Below are 14,467 nucleotides of genomic sequence, written 5' to 3'. Positions count from 1 at the left end.
TCTGATGACTCCAGCTTGTGTCAAGTTGACACACAAAACCACCCAACACAGTGGCTTAGAGTATGTACGCACGCAGAGTTTGGCTCTTAGCACCCCAATTGGGTGGCTCATGATTGCTTGTATTTCCAACTGCAAGGGATCAATCAGACACCCTGTTTTGGCCTCTGAAAGAACCTATACTCATGTGTACACAAGCACACATACATATGCATAATTAGTTTGATAGAATATCAAGGAACAGTCGTACTCCACAAAATAAAGGGAGAAAATGCATCTGTGTGCTTATAAAAATTTGCATACTCAGCATGCCTGGAAAGCAGAGCTGGGGGCTTTCTCTTTTCCTCAGCACCCTGTACTCTAAAGGTTTTGTGCTTTATTAGGAGCTGCAGCTGACCTAAAGCCACTGAAGTTCCTTCTCTGTGGGATTTCTTCCATGTGTACCAGGTGCCAAGATGTTCCTCGCGGTCCTCCTTCAGAAGGAGACGTTACCTCCAGCAATGAGTGATTGCTGCCTCACTGGGACACTGTCTTTCTCTCAGCCAGGAACCATTGTATGGTTGGCACAGAAGTGCAAAAACATCAGGCCCGGCTGTAGAGTTGATCATGGGACCAGAGTTAAAGCAGGTCCCTAGCAGATTCCCTGTCCTTGCTGATCTTGATGCCTCCAGCTGCCCAGCTTTTCTCTCATCCTCTGGGCACTTGTCCACTAGAATCACACACCCAAGAATCCTACCTCAAGTTCTGCTTCTGGCAACCCCTGTTACACAGCATGGGAGGAACAGATTCTGGGTAGGTTCTGAAGGGGACAAGAGAGGGGGGAGGGATGTGGGAAAGTCAGATAGAAGTAGCTATAGTTTGTGAGCAGGGCTCTTCCGCAGAGGACCTGTGATGTCAGCAGCAACAGAAGCATCATGTCAGCAAAGCTGTGTCCTCCCTGACCCAGCCTCCACGGGACACACCCTGCCTCCTGCCTGGCTGTGCTGTGCGCTTAGCTTCCAGCAGAACCAGAGTTTTTCTTTTGAGGACTATTCCTGCTTCAACTTGTCTGTCCTTTCACAGTCAGAGGAGGTCTCCTGGAGATCCATTTGTTAATCCCCTGGATTAGGCTCACATAAAGAGTGAAAGCACCATTGGGGGAGACTTCCTACAGCTGCCTGCATTGCAAACAAGATTTGCCTGCAGCTAATGGGCATGCCCAGCTCTGACCAAGTGGAGTTAGGGAAACAAGAGAGGAGAGAAGAGGAAGGGAGTCTCAGAGAGCGTGGAGAGAGGTGAGACGCAGGGGGAGGCTATGTCTCCCTTCTCCTGACAGTGTCAGGATTGCCTGCTCTGTACTGCAGATGGCGTGGTTTAGTCTTGGTCTTTCAGCACCTTTGATGATAATACTTTTAGCAGAAGGGGTTGGAGAAACAGCGGGGGGGGGGGGGGGGGAGGGGTTCTTGGAAACAGAAGCATGGGAGTGACTGTGTGCGTGCGCACATGGACACGTAATGGAACGCCTTACTCTGTTTAACTGCAAACGGTGTTTTAATTTTAAAACGACATAGGGAGAAAAAGCTCTAACTCAAGTTAACACTCTGTCAAACTCCTTTTTGCTTTAAATTCAGGCATTGCTTCTCGAGCTTTTGGGGAGGGACTGGGGGTGTGAGTGTCGGTGCGAACATGCCAAGTGGAGGTTCTGTGTGAAGCTCCCCCACTTTCTGCAGGAAGGGGCTAGGCCTGGAGTGTCACTGATTTGCAGAACCTGCTGGGATTAAATGAATCTTCCTTCCTTCCTTCCTTCCTTCCTTCCTTCCTTCCTTCCTTCCTTCCTTCCTTCCCTTTTTCTTTTCTTTTTTTTTTTTTTAACAAATTCAGACCAGGTAAACTATTTTTGTGGTTGATACAGGTTCAGTGACTTAACAGGCATTCATTGAGAGCATCCTCAGGAGCAAGTGTCCACTTCTCATCTTCCAAAAGCACAGGCAAGAGATTGCACTGGGACCTTCTCAGGCCTCCACGGCACTGTCAAATCTGTCCACACGCTTGCCTTTCTCGTGACCTGGGTGGAACCATCTGGAGGCCCCGGAGAGCGAGCGCACACTCTGCAAGTGCCTGGGAAGCAGAGCTGCAGTGGCCCAAGGGGAACGTGACTCCAAACTGAGGACCTGACTCATCTCACCCCGAGTTTCTACTCCCCAGGGAAGTGTTGCCACAGTAGGCTTCAACAAAAAGAGGCCAAAGCCGGACTGAGAACGCAGTTTGTCGGCCTCTTCCTTTAAATCCTCCAACGTATTCCTAATGACTTCTGTAAGATCTGTCTTCCAGTCAGCACGCGTCCTCCTGCCTTCTCCTTCTGTCGCCTTTCACCCCTTGAACACGGATCTGATTTTCTCTTCACGTGTCTGCGCATGCGTCATTGCGCTTAGACGTCGTAAAGGCTACTCGACAGGATTCCTAAAATACGCCATCTTCCTTTGTCATGCAGTGCGTTTGTCTTGTCAAATAATTAGCCACTGATTTTTTTTTAAACTTTCTTGTGTTTGGGGTTTATTCTGAACAAAGCAGACTGTTGTCCTGACTTTCGTTCTCCTCTTAAGGCAGGTGTCTGAGTTTGCCTTGTATTTCAGGGATCAACGCTGTAACTAAAAGCAACTTTGGCAGGAAAGGTGGTGTTTTTTCCCCCTTCTGACTCACAGCTTGCAGTCCATCATGAGAAAGAATAAACTGAAGCAGAGGCCATGGCGGGACACTACTACTCAAGGCTTGCTCAGCTTGCCTTTTTAAACCACCCAGGACCACCCGCGCAGAGGTGGCACCACCCACAATGGGCGTGGCGGGGGCCCTCCCAAGTCAATCACCCACGTCAATCATGAATCAAGAAATGGCTTTCACAGACTTATTTACAGGCCAAAACGATGGGGACATTTTCTCAGTCGAAGTTCCTTCTTCCCAGATAACCCTAGTTTTTGTTTAACTGACAAGCCCTACCCGGTACATAGCACACTTACCCTAAACCAATGCTTTTCAGCCTTTCTAACACTGCCACCCTTTAATGTTGTGGTGACCTCCCAAACACAAAATTATTTCATTGCTACTTCATAACTGTAATTTTGCCATTGTTATGAATCTGAATATAAATATCTCATATGCCGCATATCTGATATGTGACTCCCAAAGGGTCATGGCTGACAGGTTGAGGAGTTAATGCTCCTTCATAGGGGCCTTCATAGATGTGACAATTGAGTGGAATTGGTCCCATAGGCCCATGGGGCCTGGCACTTTTGGGAGGTGTGGCCTTGTTAAAGTAGGTGTGTCACTGGGGGTGGGCTTTGAGGTCTCAGAAGTTCAAGGTGTCTGGGTCTCTTGCTGCTGCCTGTAGATCTGGATGTAGAACTCTCAGCTCCTCCAGCACCATGTCTGCCTGTGTGCTGCCATGTCCCACCATGACAATAATTGAGTGGACCGCTGAACTATAAGCCAGCCCCAATTAAATGTCTTCCTTTACAAGAGCAGCCATGGTCATGGTGTCTCTTCACGCAATAGAACACTGACTAAGACAAGAGAGATGACCATTCTTGGGTCTTACCGAATACCCAAGCTCTGTCTTTGTCCTCTGAGGCAGAGTTCCCACAGCCCTCGACTGCCTGGCTTTTGTCCATAATGTACCCATAAGTTAAATTAGTCCCAATGTGACTCAGAAAGAGGCAGGCCTCCTTGATTAATCCCAGCTCTGGTACCACCTATCACTATGGCGTTGGGAAGTCATAGTTTATGTGGAATAGCCTCTCTGTTTAGAGAATTCTGAGTTTGGTCTACGCTTGTGGTTTCTCATTGGTCAAGAAGTCATAGGGCCATTTTAAAAGGCAACTCCACAGCAATCTTCCTAGGCCATGTCTTATGGAGCCTCAGCCCCATCTCTACTGTCCATCCCATAACCAAGAAGGTTTCCCAAGCTCACATTCAGACTTCTGGAGTGCCCAAGAGCACTCCTTCTTAACTAGTTCCCTATGCGGACGTTCGAGCTGCTCCGGGGCCTAGAAGGCTGTTCTCTGTTTCCCCAGCTCAGGAGACCATTTTTCTGTTTGAGCTCACTTCTTGGTGCTGCAGCAAGAAAGTTCCCCTACAGGGATGGAACAGTGTCCCCATGGTTCAGAGCACATCCTGCTCTTGTAGAGGACCAGAGTTCAGTTCCCAGCACCCACATGGGGCGGCTCACATTGGGCTATAGCTCCCTCCAGCACCAAGGGATCTGACATTCACACGCACAAAACCATACACAGACAAACACATATACAGATAATTAAAATAAATAAATAAAAACAAAATATTTTTTAAATGTCTCATTCTGGGGTGGGGGGGGAGGCATAGCTTGTTTATTGTGCTTCCCATCTCCCGAGGACCAGAGGGATCTTATGTCTATTACCCCATGCTTAAAAATAACTGCCCCATGTATCTGTTCATGTTCACACCTAATTTCAAAAAGAGGGCACATTTGGCACCCATTAGTCTATGTTGGTTAAAGGCAGGAATCCTCATGTGTGGTGGTTTGAATGGCTTGTATATTTGAATACTTGGTCCTTAGTTGGTGGGACTGTTTGGGAAAGATTATGTGTAGCTTTCATGGAAGATGTGTGTCAGTGGGGTTTGGCTTTGTGGTTTCAAAAGATTTACATTATTCCCAGTCTCTCTCTGTCTCTCTCTCTGTGTCTATCTGTCTGTCTGCATCCTGCTTATGTATTAGATTTAAGCTCTCAGCTGTTCTTGCCAATCTGCCTTTGCTCTGCCATCATGGACTCTCACCCTCTGAAAGTGTAAGCCCCAAATAAACTCTTTTGTCTGTAAGTTGCCTTGGTTATGGTTTCTTATCACAGTAAGAGAAAAGTAACTAAGACACCATGCTTTTTTTAGAACATCATTGATATTATTTTCTGCCTAACCTGATAAGAACTATACCAGCTCATAGCAAGTTGAGGAGGTAACAACAAACTGACATCCCAGCCAACCAGAACAAGTAACGGAATCCAGCTCCGATGAATTTATTGACCCTGTAACCATTCACCCCCAACCTTATTCTGGTATAAAATTTTTCACATTATTTCCAACTGGCTTTTCAGTGATTTGCAGCCATTGAAACTTGGACTGATACAGTGATCATGACAGAGTATTTCTTTCTCAATTCTGAACAACTACAGCATCATTCCTTATGTCCTATTGTGTGGACTCAAGTCTTCTTGAATTTTTCTCAGTGATGATAGTATGCTATAAGCTAAAGAATAGGAAATAAAGTAAACACTTGCAATTGTGTTTGTGTTGAGGGGGTGGGTTGTGGTGACCAAAGCAAATTGACCCCATAATGGAGTCATCCTGGATGTCATTTAGAGGCACCAAACTGAGAAATAACATCCCATAGAGTTCTCATTTTGGAATATAATTGACATCTCAGGATGAGCTTGGGATGAAACTAGATGAAGCATGTGCATGTATATTTTAAGTAGATCCAAAGTTTTGAGGAATTCCCTTTTGGAATGGCTCCAAATGATTCTGTCCAGAATAATGAGTCCACAATAACGGTAGACCAAACTTTGAATTTTTCTCTACAGAAAGATTATCCACATAAACCAGAACTTACCAAAGTCACAGTGCCAGTTAGAGGCAGAGCTGAAATGAATCAAGAAAACTCACCTCATTCGAATTATAGTCAGACTAAGGTCACTTATGAGTTCAGCCTTCTCTACATGTAAAGGATGGAGGATGAACCTGGGCTTTCAAGCCCAGTGATCCATTAGACTTTAACTTGACCTTATGTAAAATATTTGTTTCTTTTAGAATGACTTTCCAAATCTATAAAGCAAACGAAAAGCGATACCTCCACTTGTAAGGGTTCTTTGTTTCAACTAATATAAACTAACTGTAGCTAGACAGTAGTAGTTTATTAGCAGGATATGAGGAAGCTTATATCCTGTTAAGGTTGAGGATCCTGTTTGGTTCAGCTCCAAGAATAGTGCATCCTGTGGTTATAAAAAGCATCCAGAAGGCTGGAGAATCAACTTAGAAGTGACAGAAGGAATGGGTCAACCCAACAGCCAAAGGTACTGCCAGAGCCACAGCCAATGACAGCCAAAGCTAAGCCGGTGCTGCTAGTCTTTGATATTTGATACCATGCCCCAAATCACAATCCCTTGGAACCCTTTTCAGAGTAATAACTAAGGTGTGGAGTCAATCCCAGCTTACCTGGGGAATAAATTCTCAATCTCTCTCACTCTCTGTCTCTGTCTCTCTCTCTGTCTCTGCCTCTCTCTGTCTCTCTCTCTCTGTCTCTCTCTCTCTCCCTCTCCCCCCACTCTCTCTTTCTTCCTCTTTGTCTTTTTGAGACAGACTTTCTCTGCATAGCCCAGGCTGTCCTGGAAGTCACTCTGTAGACAGGTTGTCCTCTAACTCTGAGATCTGCCTGCCTCTGCCCGCCAAGTTCTGGGATTGAAGGCAGTAGTAAATTTTTAACTTCCCTGTTGTATCTGTTTCTTGCTACCAACTCAAAGTCTAGGCAGGTACCCCTGCTTGGCTAAATATAGATCATGTACCCACAGCCTAGCTGCAACAGAGTCTAAGACACACATCTAAATAAGTTTGGGTCCTTTACTGAGAATTTTCACCAAAATTCATCATATTATAATACATTCCTCAAACATTAGAAACCAATTTAAGGGATGATCAACTCTCCAAAGAAAAGAGACATAGATCTATGAGTGCACCTCATAGAGTTTGTGTGAGGCTTAAACAATATATGGGCTTTTCTAGAAAATAGTAAGAACAAAGTTCTTGTTTACATTTTCGTGGTCATCGTACTATAAGAATCAAGCTATCTCTTCACAGAAAGTCAGTTTTTCTCAGTTATACAAACTAAGAAAAATAAAGTAATGACTGTGAGTGTTCTCATTGCAAAGAACGAGGAAATATACTTGGTATGTAGCTGGGTCACATCATGACCGCCAAGGATTTGCAAAGCCATGATTTAATCCTCACACCAGAAAAGCAGGAGGAGGAAGGGCAGGAGGTGAAGGGGGAGAAGGCAGAGGAAAACATACGGAAAGAAGGAAATGAAAGGCAATGACAGAAAAGATGGAGGTAAAGAAAGTGAGATGCACGCATACACAGAACAGGGAAGAGATACACACGTACACAGAATGGGGGGAAAGACACATGCATACACAGAACAGGGAAGAGATACACGAGTACACAGAATGGGGAAGAGATGCACACGCGTACACAGAACAGGAAAGAGATACATGCGTTCACAGAACGGGGAAGAGATACACAGAACGGGGAAGAGATACACATGTACACAGACCGGGGAAGAAATACACGTGTACACAGAACGGGGAAGAGATGCACGAGTACACAGAATGGGGAAGAGATGCACGAGTACACAGAACGGGGAAGAATAAACAGCGGAAATCAGTGGCCCAAGCTTGAAGTTCTGGCACTTGGGAGGCTGAGGCAGGAGGATAGCCAACTCAAAGTCAACATGGGCTTTGAGGTAAGAGCTTGCAAAAGCAAAGGGCCAAAAGCAGGTCTTGATCACATAATTGCTGATTCCTGCATGGGGAGGGATCATTTGGAAGAGCCCAGGGTGGTCGCCAAGCTGTTGGGCACCATGTTCTCAAGGCGGCTCTCTTCATCTGAGGTGCCCAGGCCAAAAGTTTAATAATTAAAGACAGAGAAACTTAGAACTGCCCCTGGGCTTTGGGAAATTCAGTCCTTGTGACATGGACCGGTTTGGTGATAGGCTGTGTATGGCTGTGTTTGTTTTGTTTTGATTCGGGTTTACAAAGAGAATGTGAGGATTGGATTTTAATTTTCCTCCTGGCAGATCTTTCTCTGACATTCACTCTTCTTATCCATGCACTGACATAAATGCCACAAGTATGGGTGACTGAGAAATTGCCAATGATTTCACTTGAGCTCAGCTGACTTTGACTGGGAAGGAATCCCAGTTAAAACACAAGAAATAACAATACTGCTTCCAGAACAGTGTCCTTAAGACATCTAAATATGATGTAAATGTGAGGAAAACCCGACTTTCTGTGGAAAGGCACCTACTCCTCATCTTTTTTTATTTGGGAGTTGTCTTGCCCTCCCTCCATGAGACTAGATGGTATTGTAACCAAGGACTCCACTTTTCTTTCTGTTTCCGGTGCAGTTCACACAGATCAATCCGGTAGCGTTCTATGACATGAGGTTTTGTGGTTAGTCCAGACATGTGAAATAGGGTGGGCCTTGCATGACTCTGCTCTGTAGCTCAATGTGGGAGTTTAAGTCTCTCTTGGGTCCACAGTCCTTCAGAAGCATAGAGCAATGTCGCAAGGACCTTCTGGTCACCCATGGGTCAAACCTGCCTGACAGGGAAGCCAAGCAAAACACATAGCTCAGCGGGAACTGCAGGGGCCGACTGTTTACCTTTTTTCTTTAACTAGTTTGAGTTGATTTTCTGATTTCCAAGTTTACAGAGTTCCACACAAAGTCCTAAACCCCTCCAGAGAAAAGTTATGGATCCTCATCGATACAAGGAGAACTATTAATATAGCTTGAGAAAACATACAAGGACAAAACAACGACAGACTCTAGAAAAACAACACAAGTGAATGGTGGACATAAGCAATAAACCTTCGGGCCCCTCCATCCAAGGCTGGGAGTGTTTTCAAGTTCTTGGATTGTTCTCACAATACTGAGGGGGGAGGAGAGGCACTTCCAAAAAAGCATTTATTTATTTTGCCTACCTGTGCGTATGTCTGTGCGCCGTGTGCCTGCCATGACCTTGTTGGCCAGAAGAAGGTATTGGCTTTGTGAGAACTGGCATTCACAGATGATTGTGAGCCAACATAGATGCTGGGGGTTGAGCCTGGGGCCTCTGGAAGAGCAGCCAGTGCTCTTAACCACTCAGCCATTTCTCAAGCCCCTCTTAACGTCCTTTAAGGAAATACGGATCCTTTGTCTTCCATAGAAAAAGACACCATCAAGTTCGCCTTTTGACTAATGTTCTTATCCAAAGAAGTGGAGCTGCACAGCATCCAGCAGTAGCCTAAGAGTTTGGAACTTGCCGGGAGAGCACATCCCCAGACCGAGTCCCTCATAGCCATGCAACTCTTCCGTGCCTGTGGGTCACACCGTCAAGACACAGATTCTTCCTCAGTTTTGACTGTGGTGCTGAAGTCGTTTCTTATACAGTGACATTCTACCAGAAAATGCCACCCAAGTTTCCCTTTCCTTTAAGAGCAACTCAGAAAAATAGTGATGGGAATCCCCACAATTAAAGCGATCTCTTGGGGTGGGGAGGTGGCGCAGTGAGTGGGGCGCTTACTGTGCAAGCATAAGGACCCGAGTTTGGATCCCTAGAGCCCACAGGAAAGCCGGGTTCCCATGGTTCACGGTCTCTTCCTCCACCACCGGAAGGGCAGAGACGAACAGATCCCAGAGGAATGTCAGCAAGACAGTCTAGCCATAACTGTGAGCTCCAGGTTTAAGAGGTCCTTTCCTTTAAAAGTACTGTGGAGAGGGATAGAGATTGTCAGCCTCTACCAGTTCCACGTAACCAAGCACAGGTGAACCCATTCACACAGGCGTCCGCATACGCATGCACGCACGCACGCACGCACGCACGCATGCACACAACCATTTATGGGGAAGACTGATTGCAGTACCCCCAGAAAGCTGCCTGGATGATATGAAACTCACTAGCTGTTCAATTTCCCCTTTGATCTTTTTTTAAAGTTGGGACAGTTTTCAAAGCTTTCATATGCCTGAAAATCTCTATAAAAGTTTTCACACATGAAGTACAGACTGCTAGAGCACATTGGAGCCAGGGGTACCGAGGGAGGTGCGGGAAGCACAGAATGCCTTTCTTGGACTTCACCACAAGAAAAAGCAGTCCCGAAGCACTGCAGAAAGGTAGATCTTGCCATCAAAGTGTTAGCAGGAAAGGCGAGGAGCAAGAGGACAGATCCAAACCCTGGAGCTACTTGATCAAATGTGAGCCGGGCCTTTGGTGTCTGAGAGGCTGGTTCAGCAGAGCCATTCGGATGGTTACAAATGGTTCCTGGCAGGTCACTGTTCTTTCACTGAATTCTGGGCGTGGCCCCTTTAGTCTAGCTCCTGATGTCTCTGACTTGTGGTGCTCTACTCTTCCTGTTGTGGTATCGAATCCTAGGATTTTAAAAGCTGCAGTTTGATGTGGATGAACAACTGCCTATAAAACGCATTACCTTCGTTCCTTGTCGTGTATTTAGTTTCCCACTGACTGCTGGTGTTGCCTGAATGGATTACGGCAGGGGGCTGCCCCTGTCCCGCTAAACCACACCGGTTAAACAATGCCTTGGTGTCGAGGACTGCACCAGGACCATTTCGTACGGCTAATACATGAAATGAATACTCAGCTGTTCTGCAAGTAATTTAGTTTGGTTGAAAATAAGGACACGCTGAGCTGTTTTAAAGCGGGCTCATTGGCAGTGACGTTTGTGCTGTGGGCTGCGCAGTAACTCGCACCTGCACTTGGGCTGCAGCGGGTGGATGGAATCAGGCTCGGCTCCCAGGCATTTGGTGCTTTGAGGCTATTGACTTAGCAGCCTCAGGAATACTACTCCACCCCGGGGTCAGCCACTTACATTTGGCTGGTGTTTAGATAATGATACTGTATTCTTGTCCAAGCAGGAGGGATGCTAGAGATAAACTCCACACTACTCCCGAGTTGACTTGACTCCTTTTCAAGAGCACTTTCAGACCTGAAGCACCCATGCCGCACGGCAGTCAGGATAATCGCCTCTTTACTGGAGCACTCTTGGCTAGGATCTGTGAGCCGAGCCAGGTGGGGCCAGGCAGAGATTGCCATGAAGCCAGCTTCTCCCTGGCCCTCCTGTTGCACCTGCCACATAAGCAGGCCCGGAAGAGGAAAGCACTTCTACCCCAGCCTGGGTAAGCCACCACAGGCGTTTGCTTCCGTGTCCACATCTGGGGGCACCTTCCTGATGCTGGGAAGCAGAGAGGCATCGGCCCGGACTTGGAGCACTGGACAAGCTCATAGCGGCTAATGATACAGCTAGAGACGCTTATTTTTAAGAGGGCTCAAGGGCAAGTGAGGGAAGAGAGTTCTTTTATTTATTTTTGTTGAAAATAAAAGTTAGGAAAGTATCCCAGCTTTGCTCATCCCCCCCCCCCCCTTTGGCTTTTGAGTGTGAAAAGAGCTGAAAGTCATCGGAGGCCTGGTTGGAACAGAGAGTGTTAATTCTTCCATATCTAAGCCTCTTTGTGGAAATTCCTTTGTCTCCTGCCCCAAGTCATTAAACACTAATCCCATCACTCTTCCTAATCCGCCCACTGGAGCTGGAGCTCAGTTTCCGAAACAGTCTTGGCGGCGGCACTTCTAATAGACAGGTCCTCTAGATCTCCAACGGTTCAGGCACATTTCGAGGCTCCCATTTCAGCCCCTTAATGAAGTACCCTTAATGAATCTCTTCCTCCTTCATGCGGTGAACACAGACACCAATTGCTTTAGTGTTAAGTAGGGGAAGGTGCCCAGTCATCTCAGGGGCCTTTGCAAAATATGACTGTCAAAGGCAAAACCTAGGAAACAGACCAGTGAAGGCTACAGCCGCTGAAGTGCTCATTTAATTACTGGGGATTTACAAAGGAAAATCTGCTCTTTGTAGCTAACAAAGGATAGGGGACTAAGAAGAGATAGTAAAAGGTTTTGCCAATCAATGAGAAAAGGGGACATGAGGCTTAGTAAAGGCGGGGTTCAGGGAGACTCCTTCTAGTCTGCTCCCTGGATTTTTTTCTTCATATTAGGTGTGCACAGAGATATCCAAAGATGGAGATGTGGAGGCTGATAAACTCTTCACTGGTGCAAAGTCACCACAACGACAATTCATTATCTTAAATTTAATGCAGTATATTGTACTGTCGATGATGTGTTGGTACTCTGAGAACCCGGACAGGGAGTGGGGGGCGTGTTTTCTGGGGTGATCCTGTTTATCTTCCTCTCTTCTTGTGCTATTTACTCAAAATCCTTCCAAGCTCCACAGTTAACCTCAGCTTTGGATTAATGTCCCTCCAGCATACCAGATGTGACAGATGTGAGTGATAACCCTGAATGGTACTTGTTTGCTTTGTTGTCAAAATAGGTAGAGCTACTTCATAGAGAGTTTACTATTGGTGTTGTTGTTTTGTTTTGTTTTTGTTTTCCTTAGTAAGGATAGTATCATATATTAAAATGTATATCATATGACATCCTATGATATCTGTTTATTATAAAATGAAACTATTTTTGTGATAAAAACTAAAATCAATTGGTGGTTTTGGCTTGCAAATATATACATTGTCACACAGTATTGCCTTAAAGAATAAGAAGAAAATAAATTAATAGAGGAAATGCCATTGTCTTGGTCATAATTTATTTGTTACCAAAGACAGGGAAAAATAATTGACCACAATTAATACAACTGTCGCTGAAGTTTTTCTTCCTGGTGTCTATGTGCCACTGAAGTTAGTACCTGCTGACCACCAAAAACACCTATGGGTAGCAAGATTTCTCTTAACCTATCTCATCAAACTGATGGCTTAACTGATGAACCAATGATCCATTACTGAAAAGCAGAATTAGACAAACTTTGGGTTGGTAAGTGTCCCCAGACCTTGCCATGAAATCACTCAAAACACTGGGCAAAATTAAAAACACGTAGCACAAAGGGCTTAATATTGCCGATTTGGTAACTCAGATCAGCCTCGAAAAGATGCTGCTGCCACTGACTGCAAAGTCCTGGGTTTCCCTCAGTGCCTAGACCCGGCTTCCTCTTCACTGTAATGGTAGGTAACATGTGGGCTTTATCTTTACCGAACCCTTCAATAAAACTTCATTTTGTCACATTCAAACTAAACCTGATAGTTTTCTTCCTGAGACACACACACACACTTTCTACTTCCTAATGAAAACAAATCAGATACATTTACTAACTGAATAAATAGAAACAAAGGGACTCGTCTGAGAATGAAGCCACAGTGTTCTGCTCATAGATAAAAACAACTGCAGTTAGCATTTGGGCTGCGTTTCAAATTCCAGCACAGGTCTACTGTTGGCAATAAAAGTTACACTTGGATATTGTTAAAATGTGCTCATGTGTTCCAGCTTCTACTTCCCTTGTAACTGACTTGCCAAGTCTTTCTCTTTAGGGAATCAAACGACTCTTACACGCATTGAGGAAAAATTTCCTGTGCTACAAGTTTAAAAAAAAAGAAGAAGCCTGAAAAGCACAGGTTGCGTTTGTGAAGACACTGAGGCAGTGTGCAGTGTGCAGTTAGTAACAGGACCAGCTGAGGGCCAGCTGTGCCTGGGAGCTTCGGCCCTTGAAATCCTGCATGCTCAAGCTTGGCTGCCAATGGTGCATTAGATCAGGATGGCTACATCCTAGCAGAACTCTGTGGCTAATCCTTCTCTTCCTTTCCAGATTCTCACTTCACATGAGCAAGTTACATGAATGTTGTTACAAATGAAAAAAAACAAATAAAAATGGAACAAGAATGGTGCATTGGCAAGATTTCCAGAAGGTTCTACACTGAGGATTTTTCACATCCCTCTAAACTTCGTTCCTTCAACTACAATATGGGCAAGGGGTGGATTTGATTATAGGGTTTTTTTCATTCCCTTGTGAGAATATATAGTGTAAAAACATTCAGAAACTTGAAATTTTCTTTTCTTTTTTTTCCTTCTTTCCTTCTCTTTCTTTCCTTTCTTTCTTTTTTCTTTTCTTCTCTTTTTTTCTTTGTTTCTTGGTGATGCTTTTTTGTTTTTCAAAACAGGGTTTCCCTGTGTAGACCTGGCTGCCCTGCAACTCACTCTGTAGACCAGGCTGGCCTTGAATTCACAGAGAGCCTCTGCCTCCGGAGGGCTGGGATTAGAGGTATGCTCCACCACTGCCAGGCACAGTTTTCTTTTCAAGGAAAGATGTTTCTCTTAGGCTCTGACATCAGTGAGCACTAGAAGCACTAAGTGTTTCCTTTTTACCTAGGTTGTCACTAGTAATCCACAGCTCACACTCACTATGGATGCTGCAAATCCAGCTAGGAAAAAAGGAGAGTATTTATCAAGGAAAGGATTGTCTGCTGTTACATTGATGTTTACTCTTCTAAGACAAAATGCCCCCGACTCCCTATGCCATCTCCCAGAGGGCATGTGGCACATCCCATCATCATCACCTGCCAGGGATGTTGATGGGATGCTAAAACGAAGTCCATTCGTGGAGGATATACTGGATCATAGAAAGCCTGTAACAATTTCTAAAATTGAAGTTGAATATTGTAAGAAGGTAAGATGTATTTTTATGCTTCCTAAGGGATTTTCCATATGAACTATGAGGAAATTAAATCTACATTTTTTTTTGCCTTTGAAACATGCAATTTATAGAAGGGGCAGCTCAAATGCCTATATTGTTACTTAAGAGAT

At 45.1% G+C, this 14,467-nt stretch overlaps 1 long non-coding RNA gene across 3 annotated transcripts in view; it reads left to right on the top strand.

Annotated features, from left to right (window-relative positions):
* Positions 1 to 13,643, top strand: part of LOC121832693 (uncharacterized) — a 34,655-nt gene extending 21,012 nt beyond the window's left edge. For 2 of the 3 annotated variants that reach the window (XR_013042821.1, XR_013042825.1), the window contains exon 6: positions 1,889 to 5,746. This is a non-coding gene — a long non-coding RNA (uncharacterized LOC121832693). Of the gene's footprint in view, positions 1 to 1,888; positions 5,747 to 13,472 lie in introns of those variants that run through there. The other variant, XR_013042823.1, reaches the window with a different exon arrangement.
* Positions 13,644 to 14,467: the final 824 nt, after the last annotated feature.

The sequence above is a fragment of the Peromyscus maniculatus genome, chromosome 10 (genome assembly GCF_049852395.1).
Source record: "Peromyscus maniculatus bairdii isolate BWxNUB_F1_BW_parent chromosome 10, HU_Pman_BW_mat_3.1, whole genome shotgun sequence".
NCBI lineage: Eukaryota > Metazoa > Chordata > Mammalia > Rodentia > Cricetidae > Peromyscus > Peromyscus maniculatus.
The sequence above is the reverse complement of the archived record's forward strand: the minus strand, read 5'-3'. Positions and strand labels throughout refer to the sequence as shown.